Source organism: Aythya marila (assembly GCF_965140915.1).
Source record: "Aythya marila genome assembly, chromosome: 2".
Lineage (NCBI taxonomy): Eukaryota > Metazoa > Chordata > Aves > Anseriformes > Anatidae > Aythya > Aythya marila.
This window is the reverse complement of record NC_139043.1, coordinates 141,997,629-142,017,373: the sequence shown is the minus strand read 5'-3', so window position 1 is coordinate 142,017,373 and position 19,745 is coordinate 141,997,629. Positions and strand designations below refer to the sequence as shown.

The window sequence follows — 19,745 nt, the reverse complement described above, 5'->3', positions numbered from 1 at the left end:
ACAAGCGATAACAGCCCCTGATAACGCGGCGGCCGACCCGCGCTCGCAGGCCGACGCCTCGCCGCCGCCGCGCCGTGACCCGGCCCGCGACCCCCCCCCTCCACGTCCCCTAAACTCCCTCCCCTCTCCCCAAATCCCCCCCCTCTCGGTGCTCCCGCCCCCCCCCCCCACCCCCCCCCTCACCCCCCGGTACCGCCGGCCCCGTCGCCCCCTCCCCGCGGCGCGGGGCCGAGGGGGGGAGGCAGCGGCAGCGGCAGCAGCGGCAGCAGCAGCGGCAGCGCCGCGGCCCCCCGCCCGCCCGCCCTCCCCGTGTCCCGTCCCCCCCCGTCCCCCCCCGCCGCCGGCCACCGCCACATAATCCGCGGCCAACTCCGCCGGCAGCAGGAGACGGTTCATGGCTCGCGCCGCGGCTCCACCATCTTCCAGGCTGCCGGGGCTGCTGCTGGCGGTCGATCAACAGGTAAAAAAAAAAAAAAAAAAAAAAAAATTAAAAATTAAAAAGCCGGGGAAGACGTGAGGGGGGGGGGAGGTTGGAGAGGGGGGTGCGCGGCGGGGCCGGGAGGGGGCGGCGCGGAGGATGGGGGGGGGGTGAAGGAAGGGGGGGGCGTGTGCTGGGGGGGCAGCGTGTGGCGGGGGGGGCAGCGAGGGTGCCCCCCCTTCAAAAAAAAACACAAAACAAAATAAAAACAAAAGGGGGGTGGGTGTAACGTGCTTCTCGGATTGCAGGTTTTTGTTTTTTTTTTCGGTGCATCCCCCCCCCCTTTCCTAAAGCCCCCCCCCCCCAAAGCGGGTCAAAGCCATGTGCGATGGCTGCGGAGCGGCGCCTTGAGACCCGCCGGGGTCAAGTTCAGCGGCGGCGGGCAGGGGGAGCAGCCCCCGGCCCGGAGGCGGGGAGGGGAGCGGCGGCTGCTGCTGCTGCTGCTTCTGCTGCTGCTGCTGCTGCTGCTGCTGCTGGCGCGGCTCGGCTCGGCTCGGCTCGGCGCTGCCCTTATCTCCGCCGCCGTGCCCCGGCACCGGGGGAGGAGGGGAAGGCAGCCGCGGGGGGTGGAAGCGGGAGGCGAGCGCCCGGGGTTTGTGCATCCGACTGAGCCGCAGCCTCCGTCCTGCGTTGCCCCGTCCCGTCCTGCCCCGCCGCTGGAAGTTTGCACGGGGACCATGACAAGCGGGGCGCGGAGGCACCAGCATGAAGAGTAGTAAGTTTGGGAAAAAGTTTGGGTATTTTTTTTTTGGTCTTTTTTTTTTTTTTCTCTCCTTCCTTCACTCCCTTCCCCCCCCCCCCCCCGTCCATTTTTTTTTTCCTCCTCCTCGCTCGGGGTCCCCGCCGGTTCCCCCTCCCCCGGGGGAAAGGCGACGCGGCGGTGCTGGTGATTTTGGTTTTGTTTTGTTTTCGGGTGTTTTTTTGTTTTTTTTTTTTTTTTTTTGAAACCAGAGCACGGAGAGACGTAAAACTTTTCCCTCTTAAAGGCGAAGCTCTGCTCGCAGCGCCGCGTCCCCGCGCTCGGCTCTCCCCTGCTGCCACAACTTCGCGGAGACTCTTTTTCTTTTTTTTTCCTCCTCTTTTTATCTTCACCCCCCCCCCCCCCTTTTTTTTATTTTTTCCTCCCCCCTCTCCCCTATCTCCTCGGCCCGGCTGCTGCTTCCCTAACCCCCCCCCCCCCCCCCGGCTTCATTGCCCCGGCCGTTTGTCGGCACTGAAATGAATGGAGGCGAGGCCGGGGATGCAGGGGGGTTGCGGGGGGCCGGGGCCGTGCCGGGCCGTGCCGAGCCCCCAACCCCTGCCCCGGGCAGCCAACCCTTCCCGGGGGGGCCCTGACATGTCGGGGGGCTTTGTTTATCCTCCTCCCTGCCGCAAATCACGGCGCTGGGACAGCCCGGCACTCCTACACCGTGCCTAGTGGGGCCCGCTAGCCTTTATTTTTTTTTAACCCCCCCCCCTCCTCCTCAATGCATTTATTTTTTAAAAAGGGTGATGTTTTCTATCCGCGAGTGGCAAACTTCTCAAGTGCAGCTAGTGGAAAGGGGGGAACCCCCTGGCTCCCATCTCTCCTGGCAGGGCTGGAGCCAGGGCCAGGCGTGGGGGCGAGCATCCCTGCCCCACGCTCCTGTCCCAGGTGCCCGGCGTGGTGCTGGAGGCAAACATCCACTGAACGTGCCGCAGGTTTTATTTGATCGGGCTCAGTGAAGTCTCTTGAAGCAGCCAGCAAACTCTTTGCCATTCAGGAGGTCTTCTTCAGCGACGCAGCTGAATCCTATGGATGTTGGTGGCATCATGTTACTTTCCTGTTGGTTTTAGGAAAAGTTGAACGTTCAGAAAAGGCTGCCAGAGTTAAAAATGCAAGGGGCAGCAAAGGAAAGTAGTGGTAAGAGCCAGTTCCTGACGTGGACAAAATGAGAATAAAAGTTACAGTAGTCTTCTGAACTGCACTTCGTGTTTTTCTCATGTTCACAATATGTGTGTTAGGTTAGACGGCTCTCTCAGATATTCCACCAGAGTGACATTTAGAAAAAAAAAACCACCAACAACAACTCCAAAAGAGTGAGTTGTTGTTTTTTCTTTTCTTTCTTTCTTTCTTTCTTCCTTTCTTTCTTTCTTTCTTTTTTTTTTTTTTTTTCTAAGTACTCTGGGTCTATGAGTAAATACAGGGTTTGTTTGAGAACATCAACTATTTCCTGTAAATTGTGATGCTGACAAGATTGTCTGGAAATGATATCAACACTTTGAAAGATTTTTTTTTCTCTTTTTTTAACCACTGAATGAAAGTTTGTTAATAACGTGGTCAAATCAAAGAAGTGGAACACTTCTCTGTAGAGCAAAAAAAAAAAAAAAAAAAAAAAGACTTTTTATTTTTTCCTCTTGAAAAATACATACCTGCCTGAGGTTTGCCACATAGCACCAGTAGTGCATCATTGCCTACCTACAAGTGAATCCTCAGACTGTTTGTGACAACAGAAAGTCTCCTTCACCTTTTTAAGACCCAGAGAAATTAGATACGAGAAGAGCAGTCAGCTCATAATCCACCCTTCTCTGTCTGGTTATCACTTTTTTGTTGTTGCTGCATATAATAACTTTTCTCTGTTTGAAACTTTGCATATACGTAGTCACAACAAAGTAAGTAAAGGGCAAAGTTGCATCAGCTTTTAAGTTTACATGTTTTGCTTCTGATCCTCTAACAGTCTCTAAGTAATACTGGGCAATTTTTTTGCGTGTGAGAATATGGCTTTATTTTTTTTTCTTTATTTCATAGTAATGTTAATAAAGGAAAAAAAATGTAAATGATAACTTCAGAGATCTGAGACTTCTTTGGGCATCAAACACTTACAATGCAGCCAGGTTATCCTCTTACATCCTCCTTTAATGCTTTTGTAGCATAATTTATACTGTAGCTTTGTGAGTTGCCTTCTGTCTTTATCGGCGATCGAGTAAATTCAGTGTTATTTTATGAGTCCTTAGCCAGGATTGTTGCTCTATCATGCGTCGTGTATTGCTCGTAGTAAACTTTTATAGTATGCACTATTATCATGCGTGCTCTGGCTGCATGTGAAGAATATTATTATTCACATATTGTGATTGTGCATTAATAACAGTGTAGTGCTAATTCCTCTGTGTGGACTGGGGTGTCTGTAAGATGCAATGGTTGCTTGTTAAATCTCTGTATTTCAAGCATATTATATTTTAATGCTAGTTGACACATAGGGTTTTATATTTTCAAAGCATTGTGCAAACAATGACTAATTACTTTCTGTTCATGTGAATTACCTCTTTTAGCACTTTATCAGGCACTTGCTTTGAAACAAAACTATTTTACATTACAGTGCGAAAGAGTTAAAAAATTAGCAAAGACGTGTAGGAAAAAACCAAAATTTTAATTACAAACAGGCATCTTTGGGTATGTATTTAAATTTTTCTTTTTATGTGGAACTTTCCTGCTAAGTTTGGGGGGGGCGTGGATGTATGAATATTTATGTCTCTTATAAACTCTTGACAATATTTTAATGTAATAATCTTAATAGAAACCTTCTCAGATCTTAACTGCAGCCACACTGGCAGTATCGCTTTAATAAAGGTTTGTGGGTAACACCAAATATAACATTGTGAGAAAGTTTATGGTTAAATATTTTTGAACATGACAGGCTGGGAATCTGACAACCCTTTTTGTTAGGTGAAAGTAAAGTGGAAATAAATTACATTTTTAATACAGTTTCAGTTAAAACAAACTGCCACCTGGTAGTAAAAGTATTGGCCTTGAACAGAAATATATTCTGATTAAGATATTCTAACTCGTGTGTAAAATGAAGCCATTCATTCAGCAAACTGACAACTTTCCAGTTGGTGTTTGCCCTTGCTTAATTTAGTTTCCTCCACACAACTAGTGAGGTAGTCTGGGTCTGTTTTTGGCAGACCTGGGCAACTGTAAACTCAGGCGTTTTGGTCCCCAATACTACACCTCGGGAGGTAAAATGCAATTGGTTAAAAATAATAGCAGGCAGGGATAAGAAAAAAAAAGACAAGCACTTTCTTCTTTTTCGTTTCTGAAACTTTCTGAAGTTCTTACCTAGTGAGAAAACAATGCTATTTTCAAATCCTGGTGATTAATACTAAAACCAGCGTAGTCTGCACCCATTTATTGTATAAATACCATTGCCTGTTGACCTTTGGATACATTAATTACAGCATATCTGGTCTAGGTTCTACTATTTTTGTCTGTCCAGAAGATAAATAAAAGTGCCCTTTCCAGTCCTGGAGAAGGAGAAGAACTTTTTTTCTGGGTACTGTCATGAATTATGGAGTTCGTTTTCATACGCTCTGCCAATGAAGCTCTCTTTTTCCTTTCAAAAGATAAGCCTGCACCCAAAGAGAGAATATTTTTCTACTTGAAGACTATTTTCAGTTCAGTTTTTATTGAGTGTAAAAACTTTCTAGGCTTTGCTTTTTTTGGAGTGTGTTTGCTAATTAAAAGGAAAAAAACACACTTAATGAGTTATATCAGATGATGCGACGGATTAAAGCACAATTACACCATTAAAGAGCAAATGTTTACAAGGGCAAGACATGTAACTACACTTTTCAGATGATGCTTATTATTCTCTCCTTGATGTAGGCTTGCACCTAATCAATAAAGGGCCTAGCAGAGCCGCACTGCTGAGCCACTTGTATACGTGCCCAGAACTTAAGAAATGCCACTTGGGGGAAAGGAGGGGGGGGGGGGGGAAGCGGTGGCATCCGATTCCGACTTTTTGTCATGCAGACCAAGGCTCAAATTAAATACGGAGCGATGGGAGAATAAATACGATGGTCTCAATTTAGTCCCTAGTGGACATTTTGTCCCAGCCCAGAAGCGTTGCACAACTGAGCACCATTCCGCTGGATGCGTAGTCTGGAGTCGCAGGAGTCTCTGATTTGGCGTCACGGGGTTTAGAAGACTGTGATTTAGGTGAACTGGCATAGCTGTGTGTAAGAAACTTTGTTTAATAGCCGTCTATGTTTTATTCATGTTCTGTGCTATAGATTTCTTATTTTCTAGTACCTTTAAAGTGGTTCTTTAAAATTTAATAATAACACCACCGATGGAAAATCCGTCTAAGAGTGAATAGAAAATGCTAATCTTTCTATCAGTGATTTTTATTATGAGCCTATCGTGTTAACTAAGGATTTTTACTCCTGCTGTGGATTTGTGTGCATGGGTTTAGAAAATCTGTAGAGGGAATAGTCTTCTCTAACGTGCATAGCTGCCACGGCTGGCGCTGCTGTGGGACGCTCCTGTAGAGCCCACTTGGCTCCATCCCGTAAAGTTTGGTGGGACTTCTCCGTGCTCGTGCGGGACGACTGCGAGCACAGTGGTTACAACGGGATTATTCCTGTTTTGAGAATAGAATTATTTGGAATCACACAGTTTAGTCCCAATAGTCATTTTTTTTCTTTCTCTAGCTGCAGTTCACTCGTATAATTTCTCGTAAGTCCGCTTTCTTTCCAGGCTCAGATTGACTTTTATTTTTTTTCCCCTTTAAATTTATTTTAAAATGTTTAATTTTTAAAATGTTACTAGCCCTTTAAAAACCTGTAATAAATGCTTTACAAGTGGCTAGACACCTTCCCTGGTGGTTTAATTTATACAAGCAGGAAACTTTCTCTCCTTCTTTCTCTCTCTCTTTCTTGTTTTCTTTAAACCAACTGACGTAATGCCAAACTTTGCTTTAAAAGAACAGACAGAAGTAATTGGTAGCTTTTAACTTTTAATAATGTTCTGGATTGGTTTTAGTGGCCAAACTGCCATTTTTTTAAAATTCAAGTAAAAACGGGCTTGTGGCCTGAGGAAGAAAGGCCCTGTTGATGCAGTTATTTTTATTCTTGTTTTTCAATCTGTTATTAAAAATCTTTCCTGCTGAGCTCTGCTGGATTTCTCCAATTGCTCTTTGTGATGGCTGGTGCATTTCAGGTTACGGTAACTTAAACTGTTTTCTGATTTATTTATTTATTTATTTATTTTCTTTTTTTTTTTCTTCTTTCCCATGGGCATTTTGAGATGCTTTATCCCTCTTCTGTTTTGGCTTGATTTCTCCCCCCAGCCCATTCTCCTCTCACCCAGCACCCAAAATCTTCTTTTGAAGAAACAATTTGTTTTGATTTGGAGAGGAATAATACCTTAAGCATGCCTTTACTGACAGTTCAATGAATGTTATTTTACCAGTACGAGAAGGTTTTACACCTGTTGTTGACGCTGATTGGGAAGATATTCACTGTCTGTTGCAGGAGATGGGAGATTCTATCTGAAAGAGCAGCCACTTTCCGTGCTCTCCACGTCATATTTTAAAACTAAACCAGGTTTTAAAATATGTTTAGTAATAGTCTCCAGTGATCAGAATCTATAAGGTGATATTAGGAACAAGAAAACCCAAAAAAAGGATTTTCTTTAATTGACTAGAATTATGAAAATCCAGTATGCTCTCTTTTCTTTCTTTTTTCTTTTTTTTTTTTTTTAAATTTTACTTTTAATTTTTAGAGGTTTCTGACTTATTTCCTTAATTTCTTTCCTACCTCTGCTCGGGTTTCGAATGCAGGCAAACTTTCTACGGTAAAAGATGGCGTTGGGCAATAGACTTTCTTGACGAAGTTGACGTCAGGACGACTTCATAAGTTGGCAAGTAGGGAAATCTTTCAAAGACCAAGTTGGCTTGTGCCAGTTTTTCCTTCCTTTAGGGGAGACACTCCACCCAGTAGGAGGTTACCCCACCCAATGTGGAGAGCTATAATTCAGTGGCAACACTTTAAATGTCAATCCTCCCTAGGGTTTAAACCCCAGACTTGTCTTGCCTCAATCTTTCTATTTAATCTAACATTCAATCTGTTGAAGTAACATCTCATCTTCATAAGCACTTTTTGGGCCTGATCCTGCAGTTCTCATTCTTGAAAAATACGCATTGACGTCAGGGGGACTTTTTGATTCGGTAAAGCTGCAGGATTGGCCTCTGCAGGGCTGTGTGTGGCTCTGTGTGTCTGGAAGGAAGATTGTGTCTGCTTGATGAATATTGTATAATCTGTGTTGTTACAGATGAAATTGTAAAATGCTTCCTTTGTAGTCTTAAAAATCTGAGGAAGTCCTGGAGCTCTAATGCTCTAAAACAGATCTTCAATAAGCGAAGTGTACTTATTTTTATTTAGTGTTTTGTCAAATCAACGTGTAAGTTTTAAAAGTTCCAACTGTGAAGAACGTCAGGCATTTCTGACATTTATATTTCCCTGTACCACACTGTAGACATTTCTGAGTGCTCTTTTGGCAATGCTTTTCATGCTCTGATGGAAAATGAACATTGCAGCTTGTATGCAGTTCAGTGCCTGCAATAGCCATTGGGGGACTTAGATAAGACTGGGAACTCCCAAGGAAAAAATAAGTTTTGGGGTGTTCTCAAAGTCAATACGAAATTTTATATGAACATTTTACTTCATTGTGGCATCAGTTGTCAAGCATCCTTTTCCGATTCCACGTTATGTTTAGTCAGATTGACAGTGCAGAGGGGAGTATATAATCTGATACTGTAAAAATGTTACAGAAAAAGCACCGATGTGTTCATCTCTCTGCATTTTGAAAATATGCCAGTGTTTTGAGTTTACTAATGTATCTGAAGAAACGTCTGTAAAAGATGATGTTAAAAATCATCAATGTGCTTATGTTTCTCAGCAAGATTTACTTAAACAATATGCTTCAGTTTTGCCTCAAACCATTTCAAGCCACCTCTGGTCCAAGAATGTACCAGTTCTTGGTTCCTGGAAGATTAAGCATGACAGTTTCTATTATATAATGAACAGCAGTATTGTTTGAACAAAGGTAACATATTTTGATTTGTGTACTTTTTTTTTGGCAGCTGGCACTAGTGTAGGTCTAAAATGAGTGGTGATCTAACAGTGTAAATATCTGAATGTTCTTGAAACACACAGAATGGATGTAATGTGTTTAAATCATTGAATCTATCTATCTATATTATATAGAATGTGTATGTATGTGTATATACAAAACCGTAAATGGTGTGTTCTGCTATCTGTAGCCTTCAAATGTGTATCCTTTGGGTATTCCTGACCTACTTTGCAAAGTCTGCAAGTCTGAAATACATACTAAAACTTAAAAAATTAAACATACAGCTTGGCAGTTCAGAAAAAAAAATAGAGAAGTGTGTGTGTGGGGTTTCTAGTAGTTAATTAAAAAAAGATAACATACTCAGACAGATATCTTGCAGATTACTTTTGGATGTGCCAGGGACTTTATTGGGACCATTAATAAACAAAACAAAAACCCAACAACACAAAAAACAAATTCCCAACTGATATTAAAAAAAAAAAAAAGGACTGAAGTAGGTACCACCTACTTCATTTAGGTGAATATCACCTAAAATTCCTATGTGGTTTAATGGAAGCTAAATTAGTTAGAACAAAGCAATTTTCTTTGGGGTAGAAGGTTTTCAGTGTTTTCAAAGTGCAATTCTTTTTAACTTTCTCATACGCTGATCTTCAAGCACAGGCTGTGAGCATGTGAAACCTCATCCAAAACTTGCTATGCAGATGAAACGCTGCTTTAAGAATTCAGTTAATAAAATAATTTTCCTCCCATTTCAGCTTCCTAAACTGAAGATAGTTAGCTTTTCTACGGAGAGTTCTCATTATTGGATATATTAAGTATACTCATCGTGCATTCCCTAGCTGCAGCTACAGAGGATAAACCAAAAACACAATACATGCTGTTCATTGCCGAGCTTTCTCCTCCTGCACATATGGATGCACAGTTAATAAAGTAAACTTTGCCCCAAATACCTGAGGCAAAAGCTGGTGAAAATAGATGGGCCTTACCATGTGCCTCGCAGGTGAGTGGTGTCTGCGAGGCACGTGGGAGAAGGGAGCCCTGGCACCCAGCTCTGGATGCTCAGAGCTGGGGGCTGTCCCTCGAGCTGCCACCTCCTGTTTCTGCTGTCACACCGGTGGGGAGAAACAGCAGGGCAGGTCCCCACGTACTACAGGCAGGTTCTCTGGCCTGCTGCAGTCACCTGAAATTTATGCCATCTGATTAGTCTCCTTCCTGCTTTTTCAGGGCTGGAGTTTTCTTTAGAACTAAACTGCTTTTTGCATGTTGTATGCATCACGGAAAAAAAAAAAATAATGGATTAAATTAATCCTGTAATAGTTGTTTGAGCATACTGTAGCAATGTAAATAATTTTGTGGCATTGAGCTCATATTTCCAGTCTTATGGGGGGGAAAGATCAGAAGTTATCAACAACATATATCTGAGTCATTCAGCTACAATAAATCTTCTAACAAACACCCACCCTTTGCACACCCAGAGATACTCTCCAAGACTGTTGAAATTCTGCACACACCTGTATCTTACGTGTAAGTCCGTAAGCATGAATAGGAGATGTATCTTCAGTTGCAATCACATAGCGTTGTTTCCTCTGCTAAGCTACAGCAATCAAAATAGTCGACGTACCAAAAGTTAGCTTCCCATTTGTTTGCTGCTGGCTGCAGAGCCCTCAAGGTTGTCTTCTTCCCTGGAAGACGTCCCGAGGAATCGTTAATTGAAAAGAAATGCAGGGTATGGCTCTGTCACAGCTCAGGATACAAAGCATTATGCGCTTCATCTATATCAGGTCAGAAGCAATCGTGCCTAATCCGCTTTTATCTAGGTATCATTCTGTCATGTGTAAGGTATGCTCTGCCTTGTTGCCTCTGCTGCTCTGCCTCTCCATGTCTCCCTCACACATACCGGTCTCCCTTTGGCTGCTGCATGCACATACATACACTCTAAGAATACGTGTAAATTGAAGTCCATCTGTGTTGCATTTTTTTTTTTTTTTACAAAAACACCAGTGTTTGTATTGTTCTTTCTCTGAGCCCTTAATGAGTTTAAAGATTTTAATGTGACTTAATGAGGGTTCTTATTCTATTTCTGACACAGAGACTAATGAGGGAAAAGTAGAACAAATTGAAAACCAACTTTTACTTGTGGTTAGTTTCATGATGTCATCAAATGCAGGATATTACGAATCCTGGAAAAGTTTACAAATCTAGGCAAGGGTCCATTTTGCATCACTGCCCTTAAGTTGTTTATGACATGAAGTTTGGTAGTAAGAAAACAAAGGTTAGCATTTTTTTTCATGTTTGGGCTGGTTTGATTCTTAGGTGAATGATTTTTATAAAAGTGAATCTTACCTGATTTGCGTGCTTACCTGGGGGAAATTCGGATACTTCTAAAGACTGATGAAAACCCTCTGATTGTGAATCTGATGTACCCCAGTACTTGGACGTGACTAAACTTCTGTTAACTTCATCTACAGTGAGTTGGCCAGTTTGCTGATCCTCATCAGAAAACTAATTACATTTCAGTTTAACAACTGTGATTCTTGGGGATCAGTGCTGTACTTTGGTGCAGTTTATTACTCTAAAGCAGTCCCTCTGAACTTAGAACATTTCCTAATGCTCCGTAACATGTTTTGGCCTCTCCGCTCACGATGGTCACTACAGGCCTTTGGCGTGATCACACTTTGGTCTGCCACCTTTAAAGGAATTCTTCCAATTGGAAATCGGTTCACTGCCAAATCTGGAATTAAAAATACAAAGTAGGCTTACACAGGGCACCTGCTTCTGGGCCTTTTTGCTAATCACTGGGTTCACAACCCCGCTTTCTTCTTTTCTCTCACCAGCAGTTCTCTGAATGGCTCAAATAAATAGCAGCAAAATTCCAGCCAGTATTGCACGTATGTCCATGTAGGCACACAGTGCCCTCATGGAGATGTATGTGATGCTGTGGACATCAGGGTATTTTAACAGGCCAAGGGAAGCAGCGATTTTCATTGTCTACAAAATCTGGTTATGACGTGACCAAACTGGGAAAAGTTGCAGCACAGTATATATGCTTTTCTATAATACCTTTTTTTTTTTTTTTTTTTTCCTTTTAATAAGCTATTGTTGGCATTTTTAACAACATGAGATAAGCAGGCAGTGGTGTGATTTCTTAGATGGTTGTTAACCCTTTGTTCTTCTGCTCTTGCTAGACATCTCTGAACTATGGTGGATTTTACTGCGCCCTCTTTTCTTTTTTGCAATTAGTTGTTGGTTTTGTGTTGTTGACTGCAACATGAGATAGTTCAAATAAATTAATCAGAATTTGAATTGGAAATAGGGGCATTTTTAACCAACTTTCTTGAGATTATCATGCAAACAGAAAAAGAGAGTAAGTTGTTCGGTTGGTTTTTCTGTATGTATATATGTGTGTTTGTGGTTTGTTTTTTTCTTAATGAAGGTTTTCATAATTTGGTAGTTCAGCAAACATGAGTATGTTCTGAAAATATTTCTCACAGATGGCAGGTCTGAGTCGGTAGCTTTTAGGCAGACAGTTTTGTTGCTACGTACGGAGTCTAGAGCTGAACACAGTTTTCTGGAGTTTTAAAAGCATCGGAAAGCAAGATTTATTGGACCTTAAATATCCCAGTGGTGCAAATTTATTTGGTGTTCATGGCAGTCCCAGATTAACTTTCCTTAGAGATTTGCTGTGGTACTGCATTATCTAAGGAACATTTAAAATGGGTTTGCCTGCCTTTTTTTTCTTCAGGCACTTCTCAATTTTTATTTGTGCATAGGAAAATCCGTACTAACAAAGATGGTCCACTACTGCTGCTGAACTTTATGGTGCAAAGTGTTTCACCTGGATGGGTCAAAAATAAGAATCTGAAAAGCTGGTATTTTAAAAGATTTTTGTTTGAGCAGTGCAGTGCGACAGTGGCTAGTTGTCAATGGGAAGGAGCGTAAAAAATAGTCACAGGAGAAAGAAGAAGGCAGCTGTGGAATTTATTTTACTGGGTTAAAGGAGACTCATGGCTAAGCAAGCTTTACCTTCTTGAGTTTTCAGAATTTATTACTCGAAAGACACATCTGAATAGAAAGAGAACTAGGATATTGTAAAATCCGTCATGACACAAAGTGCTATTACTGCACATAAATACAATTTATTTATTTTTTCTCTCCAGCAAACTGTGACTTCTTTTGTCTTGTCAGAAGGAATTTCAGATGAAACCTTACCAGAGTAAGGCTGCCATAAACCCCAGGCTTGCCAGCTGTAGCTGCGTGCAGTGCAACACCGGCCGTGGCAGTTTGCACCATGCTACTGTGCTGCTTTCGTTCAGGAATGGGGCTGAAACTGTTGCAGAAAAGTACCTCCACGTTTTCTCGTTTTCTTAGAAAATGCACTAGATGAAAGAGGGAAGTGCAAGGAGAACAGAGGGTGCACTCTGATATATGAGCTGAGATTATGGATGTTGTAATGCCATTTGTTGTTGTAGGATACTACAGAAAAATCACATTGGGACCAAAGTTCCCGTGGATTACCATGAGATATTTATTACCATTTTCCTGTGTTTTCCCTGGTTAGGATCTAATCCTTCTGTGTCTAGAGCAGCTTAGAGTTAAGAATTTGTCCATTCAGAGAGAAAAACCTTGCCAGCTAAAGGATTTTACTATTTCACTACCTGTATTTATTTATTTCGAACCCCTCACCTCAAATTTCCCAGAGAGAGAGGGTTGAGACCTGAAGGGAGAGGATGGGGGACAGGGAAGCTGAAGGAATACCCAGGGCATGTATATGCCCAGTAAATAGCATTTACTGATTGTTGTTTACTGCCAAGACGATTACAGCAGTTGTGTGCTGGTGGAGCAGCCCGCATGCAGCTAGTGCACAGGAATGAAGTGAGGTCGAGTGCAATTCTGAGGTGACTAAAAGGTTTGCTTGTGACATACTTGTAGCAAAAGCCTTTTTTGGTTGCCTGGTACCCTACCCAAACGCTGTAATTTTACGAGTGACGCATTTGATTATGAGCAGCCATCAAAAGGCTGCTTATGGGCATCTTGTTTGAAAGAAGAATGCGCCTGAGTTAAATAGTCACAGGTCAGATAAATATGTTGATCTGTCCTTTTAATTCAACGTCTGCAGCTTCATGCCCTATTTCAACTTGTTCGATATTTATTCAATTTTGCAGTTTATTTGGAAGTGCGCTTTCTGCAGAAGTGATGCAGCCCATGCTTGTGCACTCCTTGCTTGGGCAGAGCTTCCGTTCGCTTCCTTGGGAGTTGGCCTGTGCCAGAGCTGCTGCTTTCTTTTTCCTTGATAGGGAAAGTACATGCTTAGTATTGGGGTCTCCTCCAAAGCCAAATTGCTGTGATGAGCAGTTTGCTTCCTGGTGAAAAGACTATATTCAGTTTGTTCTGTCAAGTTTTAGTGAACAGTATGAGTGGGTCTTAATTAGAGCTGACAGTGAGGAAAAGGAAGGGATTTGGGGCACATCTTACCTCTGTGTCAGGCGGAATAAGGTATAAAAAGCCTCTGCAGAGCTCGCTTAGTGATTCGTTGCTTATCATTTTTCATGATGGAATACGCATGTAGAAAAAACACAGAAGTTAATGTTTACTTTTTGGATGCTTTATCGTCAAGCAAAGAGAACTGACAGTTTCATGGTTAAGTGCCTGAAGTTGTTTTTGGCTTTGCAGTTGTTGAATTAATCACTGCAAAGCTAACTAATTGTGTACTTTTTAAAGATTTTTTTTTCCTTTTAATGAAAGGGAGATATTTTGTTCTTTCTGTCTTTGGAGCCTGGTTATCACATTAACTACTAGCAACGAGCCCTTTAGCTTTTACTTTCTTAAGCTATCTTAGGAGTCATTCTTCTAGTAGGTGGTGAATTTACTTACAGATTTAGTTATTTATGGATTTCAGAACTGTGCTATGGAATGGGCAGATGCATTTTAAAGCATTTTTTATTTGTGTAGAAAACACTGGATCCTTAATTATGTGTTTACAGCTGTTACTACTGCTGTTACTTGGGTTTGTGCAACAGAAACAGGGTGTTGTACTGAGATGTTACTGAGGCAGAATTTAGAGTTTCAAGGGATTCTTTTTTTGTCTCTTTTTTTTTTTTTCATAATGTTAGAGATGGGCAAAAAATGACAAAGATCTCATCTTTTTGGCATGCTTTGCATCAGGATTGATAGAACTGCAGGCTACTTACTCCCTGGTTTTAAAGAAAGATGAAAAAGTCCTTGGAAAGATTAACTTTATTTCTGGCAGCATTTTCACAGAATTTTGTTATGGCAAAGACAGAATCAAAGGATGAATGGACAAAGTCGGGATTTTTGCCATTTGGTTGTGCTTTTTTTTTTTCTGAAGCTGTGTAAGCTTTTTTTTTTCCTAATAAAAATTTATGTAGAATGCGGTGTTTCCCACAAGAGTACCTTCACAGATTTAGCATAAAGAAAATGCATTTTAATTCAAAGACACTGGTACATTTTTTAAGGCTTTGAAAGCAGTAATCCAACAGGTATATAAGGCTGTAATGATAAACACGATGATTATTTGTATCTAGCATTGTTAGAATACATTTACTTTAGTGCATGTTCAGATTAATTTTATTTATTTAAGATATCCAACTTATTCCGCATTTTAAATACAAGTCTCTTGGCTTTTCAATTTGCTTTTTTTTTCATGTCAGCTGGCTCATTTCAACGCGTAAACAAAGGTTTCACTTCAAGAACTTTTTATAATTTAAAAAATGTCTAATTGCAGTTGGAGAGTCTGTGTATGTAAGGAAGTCTGCATGTTGGATGGGAGAGGCTTTAGTGAGACTGCTTGTCTTGGGGGTCCCCAGTGTCGAAGGCAGCACTAAAGACATAGGGAACCGTGTACGCTGCCTATTAATGTCGTCTGCTTTCTGCACTGTATAAATAGCATTGCAAATACACACCTGCAAAGTGCCTGCAGTGACGTGGACATTGCACAGAGCCCCTCTGTGCACTCACTCCACAGTACGGATCTTCGCCTGTATCACATCTCCCTAACCCGGGCAGCATACTGCAGCTGTTGTTTCCCTCTAGTAGGTGTCCATACAGCAAACACTGCGAAACCAGAATTTGGGGATGGCCTTGGTGCAGATCGTGTTGTTGTACTGTTAGCTGGTCTTCTGAAACAAGCCTGGTCCTTCTCCCCACGCACAGATAGCTACACGAGGTGAGCTGGCTGTTGATTGAAAATCCAGGCTGATCCTCTGAGCGGGGAGGACGACAAGATAGGACTTAAATCAACGTGAGGTTTCTTGGCTTTCCCAAAGGGCGGCAGAGTGAAAGGCTTGTCAGAATAACCCATTGTTTCTGTCAAAAGTCTTAAAACCTGGCAACTCCACGAACCTGTCCTTTAATCCTGCGGCAGTAACAGGGCCCTCGACCCATTTGTGCTTTCCCAAACTCACTCTTTATTTCAGCAGGCATCCACGCTGAGGCTGTAAATTCTCCCCTTGTGTTTGCATATACACACACACAGGGTAGCCCAAAATCTAAATATGTGCTGCCGAGTGCCCGCGCTCGCCAAGGCTCTTTTTCTGCGCTGCCACTTGGAGCCCGTTCAAGCGTGTGGTGGAAACCCACGGCCGCGATCAGGGCCCGGGCCCTCCATGTTGCGGGGGAGGCCTCTGGCTGCGGGATGGGCACCCGGGACCTGGCACCTCCACAGCGGTGGCTGGGAGCAGCACACGGCCTTCTGTGGTGCTGTGAGGGGCCCAGAGCTGGATACTCGGGTGGTTCTTGGATCCCCAGAAAGGGACGGGGACGGATTTCGAGCCCCTCTTAAGCCCCTCACCCCAGTAGGGTGGCTGAACTTGCCATTTTGGGCCGCCCATGCCGGCTCTGTGGGGTCCCCAGGGAGGGAGCGGAGCCACCATCTAGCACCAGGAGGACAGGAGAGACAGGGATCTCCTTTTTAAAAGTTTTTTTTTTCTTTTTCTTTTTTTTTTTTTTTCTCACCCCTATTCTTTATTCATAAACCTAACGCAGTTCCACAATTCCCAGACATGTAAAGCTGCAGGGCTTTTTTTGTTTTGTTTAAATCTTTCTGAACCAGCCAAATTTTTGGGGTTGGCACGAGGTGCAGCCAGTACCCATGGCCTTCCAGGGCTTGCTTGGTCTAGAAGTCTGCAGATGTTTTCTGCTGGATCTGGCTCTTAATGAACAAAAAAGATTTTGGCATGCTTATTTATTTATTTATTTTCAAGGGGAAAATGTGGTTTAAAATGTTGATAATTATGTTTTACGTGAACTACTCAGACTTTATGCGACTCTATGGGAAAATGAATGCTCATCAATTTAAAAAAAAATCTTCTTTATTCATAAAGCATTCATATTTAAAGTGATCTTTTTTTCTCTCTTAATGAAAACAGGGTTTGGGGAGCATTACAAATAATTATTTTTTTTAATTACATATAGTTCTGCATCAGAGTTCTTGAAGACGGCCCACTGTGATCCTCTGGTGAAAACACCAGGGCTTTTCAAAAGCTTTTTAATTACCCATTTTTACTGCTCCTCTCTTCGCAATATACGCCCAGTAACTGAAAAGAAGAAAAAAGAAATTCCAGGAGGGATCCACCTACAGGTGTGCATAGGTCAAGCACATACTTCTCTTTCAGAATGATTATTTTGCTTTTCCAGAGATCAGGCAGTACTGCCCACCATCGAAACCCAGCTCACTTGCTCTTGCAGAGGAAATACTTATCACAAAGCTGCAGTGCATTTTAATCAAGGTTCCCAGAGTATTTTACAAACATTAATTGCCTCTTACGGACAGGATGAAGCATTGCACCCATTGTACTGATGGGTGAGCCAAGGCACGCGGAATCTCAATAACTTCTGCAGTGTCACCATGAGCCAGTGGCGAGGCTGTGAACAGAGCGTGGGTGTCCTCACTCTTGTGCTGCTGAGACACCTCCCCTCCACCCACCAGTTTTACTCTCTTTTCTTAAAGACGGATTTTTCAGACCCTGACTTTTTTTCTTGCATATTGTACGGCAAGTGCTATGATTGCTCCTGTGTTGCTCTGAAGTTTAGGGAAAGCAGTGTGTGAAAATTCTCTTAGTTTATGTGTTGCTGAGTCTGGAAGCCCTTCATTTAATTCTGAACCTTACGTTTTGCTACTACCCTTTGTGGCTCTGCTGGGCCACTGGATTGCCCCCCAAAACAGCGCCTGTTGTGTTCATTACTGATGTTTCACCGCTCTGTGAGTGACAGAAAGAATTCCACTTTTCAGCACAACAGTTCACCCACTAAATGATTCTCCAGCATGATACATGCTCTGTCTTGTATTTAATTATCTTGTAATTATCAAAGCAGTAATGAAGTTGTGCATAAGAACTGTATAGATCAATAAAAACAGCTTAAAATTATGAAGGAGCACTGACAGACTAGGAGCCCAACTGCTCTTTCAATGTTTGTTCCATTTTTTTCTGAAAAGCTTTTGACATTTTTTTTTTTCAAAACAACATCAGGAAAAAAGGATTTAAAGTTTTTGTTGTTTACCCTGAACTGATGATGATCTTGCATACATTCTCAGTGATTTGCAGAAGGCTGTGTAAGTGCTAATGAAAGTTTGTATTGGAGTGGCTGCTAAGAATATGATCATTGTTACCAATTTATTAACACCATGAAAGATTTCCTGTCCTAAAAAGACTGCCAGCCAGCGTCATAATCCGGAGTGGGCAGAGCCATGTGGTAGGTTTGACTGAGCCCCTTTGACAATTATATCATTTATTTAGCTATCTATCTTTAGAAGTCGGGAGGCTAAGCTTTGGTTTCAGAGGCATGCCGAAACTCTCGCGCTGCATGCACGGCAAGGGCAGTGGAATACCAGAGTGCTCGCTTGGGCTTTAACTACTAAATAATGTGGTTGCACATGACACAACAAGAACAGAGGTATAATCCTGCCCTGTGAAGCAGGTCACATGTTCCAGGTTCTCTCTGTAATGTATGCAAAGTAGCTGCTTAAATCATTACGAGTGTGTAAATCATCTTCTTCATAAACAATACCATCAAGGTACAGTCAGGCAACATGTCTCTTGTGGGTTGACTGGAGCTTGAATTTCCTTCAGACGTTGAGGAGGTACGTCAATGCATGAGAAGCAGATTCATCTGTTGCTGCAGTGTGGTCTCTGCAATGTTTTGGATTTCTAAGATGAATATGCTAAGGCTGTCTTCTTCACATTGAATCCTGAAGTGCAGTGAAAGGAGGAGGATGTGAATGGGGCAAATGCAGCCTATATGATCCGAGGCTACCCTGAAAAAGTTGCTCCTTTTTCCGCTGGCTTTGTAAGTCATGCAACAGATACCCATTTATTTCTCTGCAAAACTTTAGTAAGTATTCAGAGCTCCTGTTATGATGTATGTACGTGCGTTTGGGGAGGAAAAGATTTCTTGAGCAGTGTATTAGGTTCATATCTTCTGTTTTAGCCACCATTCTCCTGCTTTTGGCACTTTTTTTTTTTTTTTTTTTTTTTCTCCCTTCTGTGTTTAACATCCTGGTCTACTTTCTATAACTCCTAAATAATGCCCCACACCTCTTTAACGCAGTCCTCAGTGCTGACTCGTTCAGTGGTGAGCGAAACTGAAAGCGAGACCTGATCTTGTTAAAAACCCTGCTGTGCTTCTGGATACAGTATAAATGTCGTAGTAGTAGTTGTTGATGTTATTACTGGAGTTTGTGTCTTTTTGGGGGAGGTGGGGAAGGGTAGCTGGACTGTCTGCTTGCCTCCTCCACCCCCAAATGTTTCATTTTGGATTACTTTAAATAGTTGTTTGCGATGCTTTTATTGCAGTGAATCATGTTTTTAATGTCTGCTTTAAACACGCGTGAGTTCATACCGAGACAATGGAAGCCCTCTGTCATTTGCTGTCACGTAGTGTTTGCGCAGCACGCGCGATGCCCCTTGTTTTATAAACACAGGTGGACCTCCGCAGAGCTCCTGCCCCACAGACGTGCAAGGACAGGCAGTTTTGGGTCAGGAGTGTGTGCGGGGACGGATGGTGATGGCCCCACACGTGCCACCATGCCCTCCTTTTCCCGGGAGCTGCTGGCTCCGGGTCCAGCTCCCCAGGAGGAGCTGCAGAAGAGCCTCGGTGCCACAGGGAGCCGGGCGGGCTGCACCCAGGGGTGCTCCCCACCAGCGCCTATCCCGCATCCTCCAGCCGAGCCGGGAAGAGCCACGCAGCCACCCCACCGCAGCTCCCAGCGCATGTGGCAACAAAGCGAAAAGAGCGAGGGGGCATCCCCAGCGCGCTGGCAATTTGCTAAGCGCCCGAGGGCGAGCAGCTCATTTGCATGGCAAAACGAGCAGCTCGCTCCTTGCCTGTTTTTTGGCTGCGGGGCCGGGGCTGGAGGGGACGGCAGGTCCCGGGCAGGGCTCG

The 19,745-nt window shown here is 43.1% G+C and overlaps 1 protein-coding gene across 4 annotated transcripts in view; it reads left to right on the top strand.

The window, feature by feature from the left end:
- Positions 1-219: 219 nt before the first annotated feature.
- TRPS1 (transcriptional repressor GATA binding 1) overlaps positions 220-19,745 on the top strand; it is a 214,380-nt gene continuing 194,854 nt past the window's right edge. For 3 of the 4 annotated variants that reach the window (XM_082753864.1, XM_082753865.1, XM_082753860.1), the window contains exon 1: positions 220-460. The gene's annotated coding sequence lies outside the window, so the exon portion shown is untranslated. Of the gene's footprint in view, positions 461-1,100; positions 1,194-19,745 lie in introns of those variants that run through there. The other variant, XM_082753861.1, reaches the window with a different exon arrangement.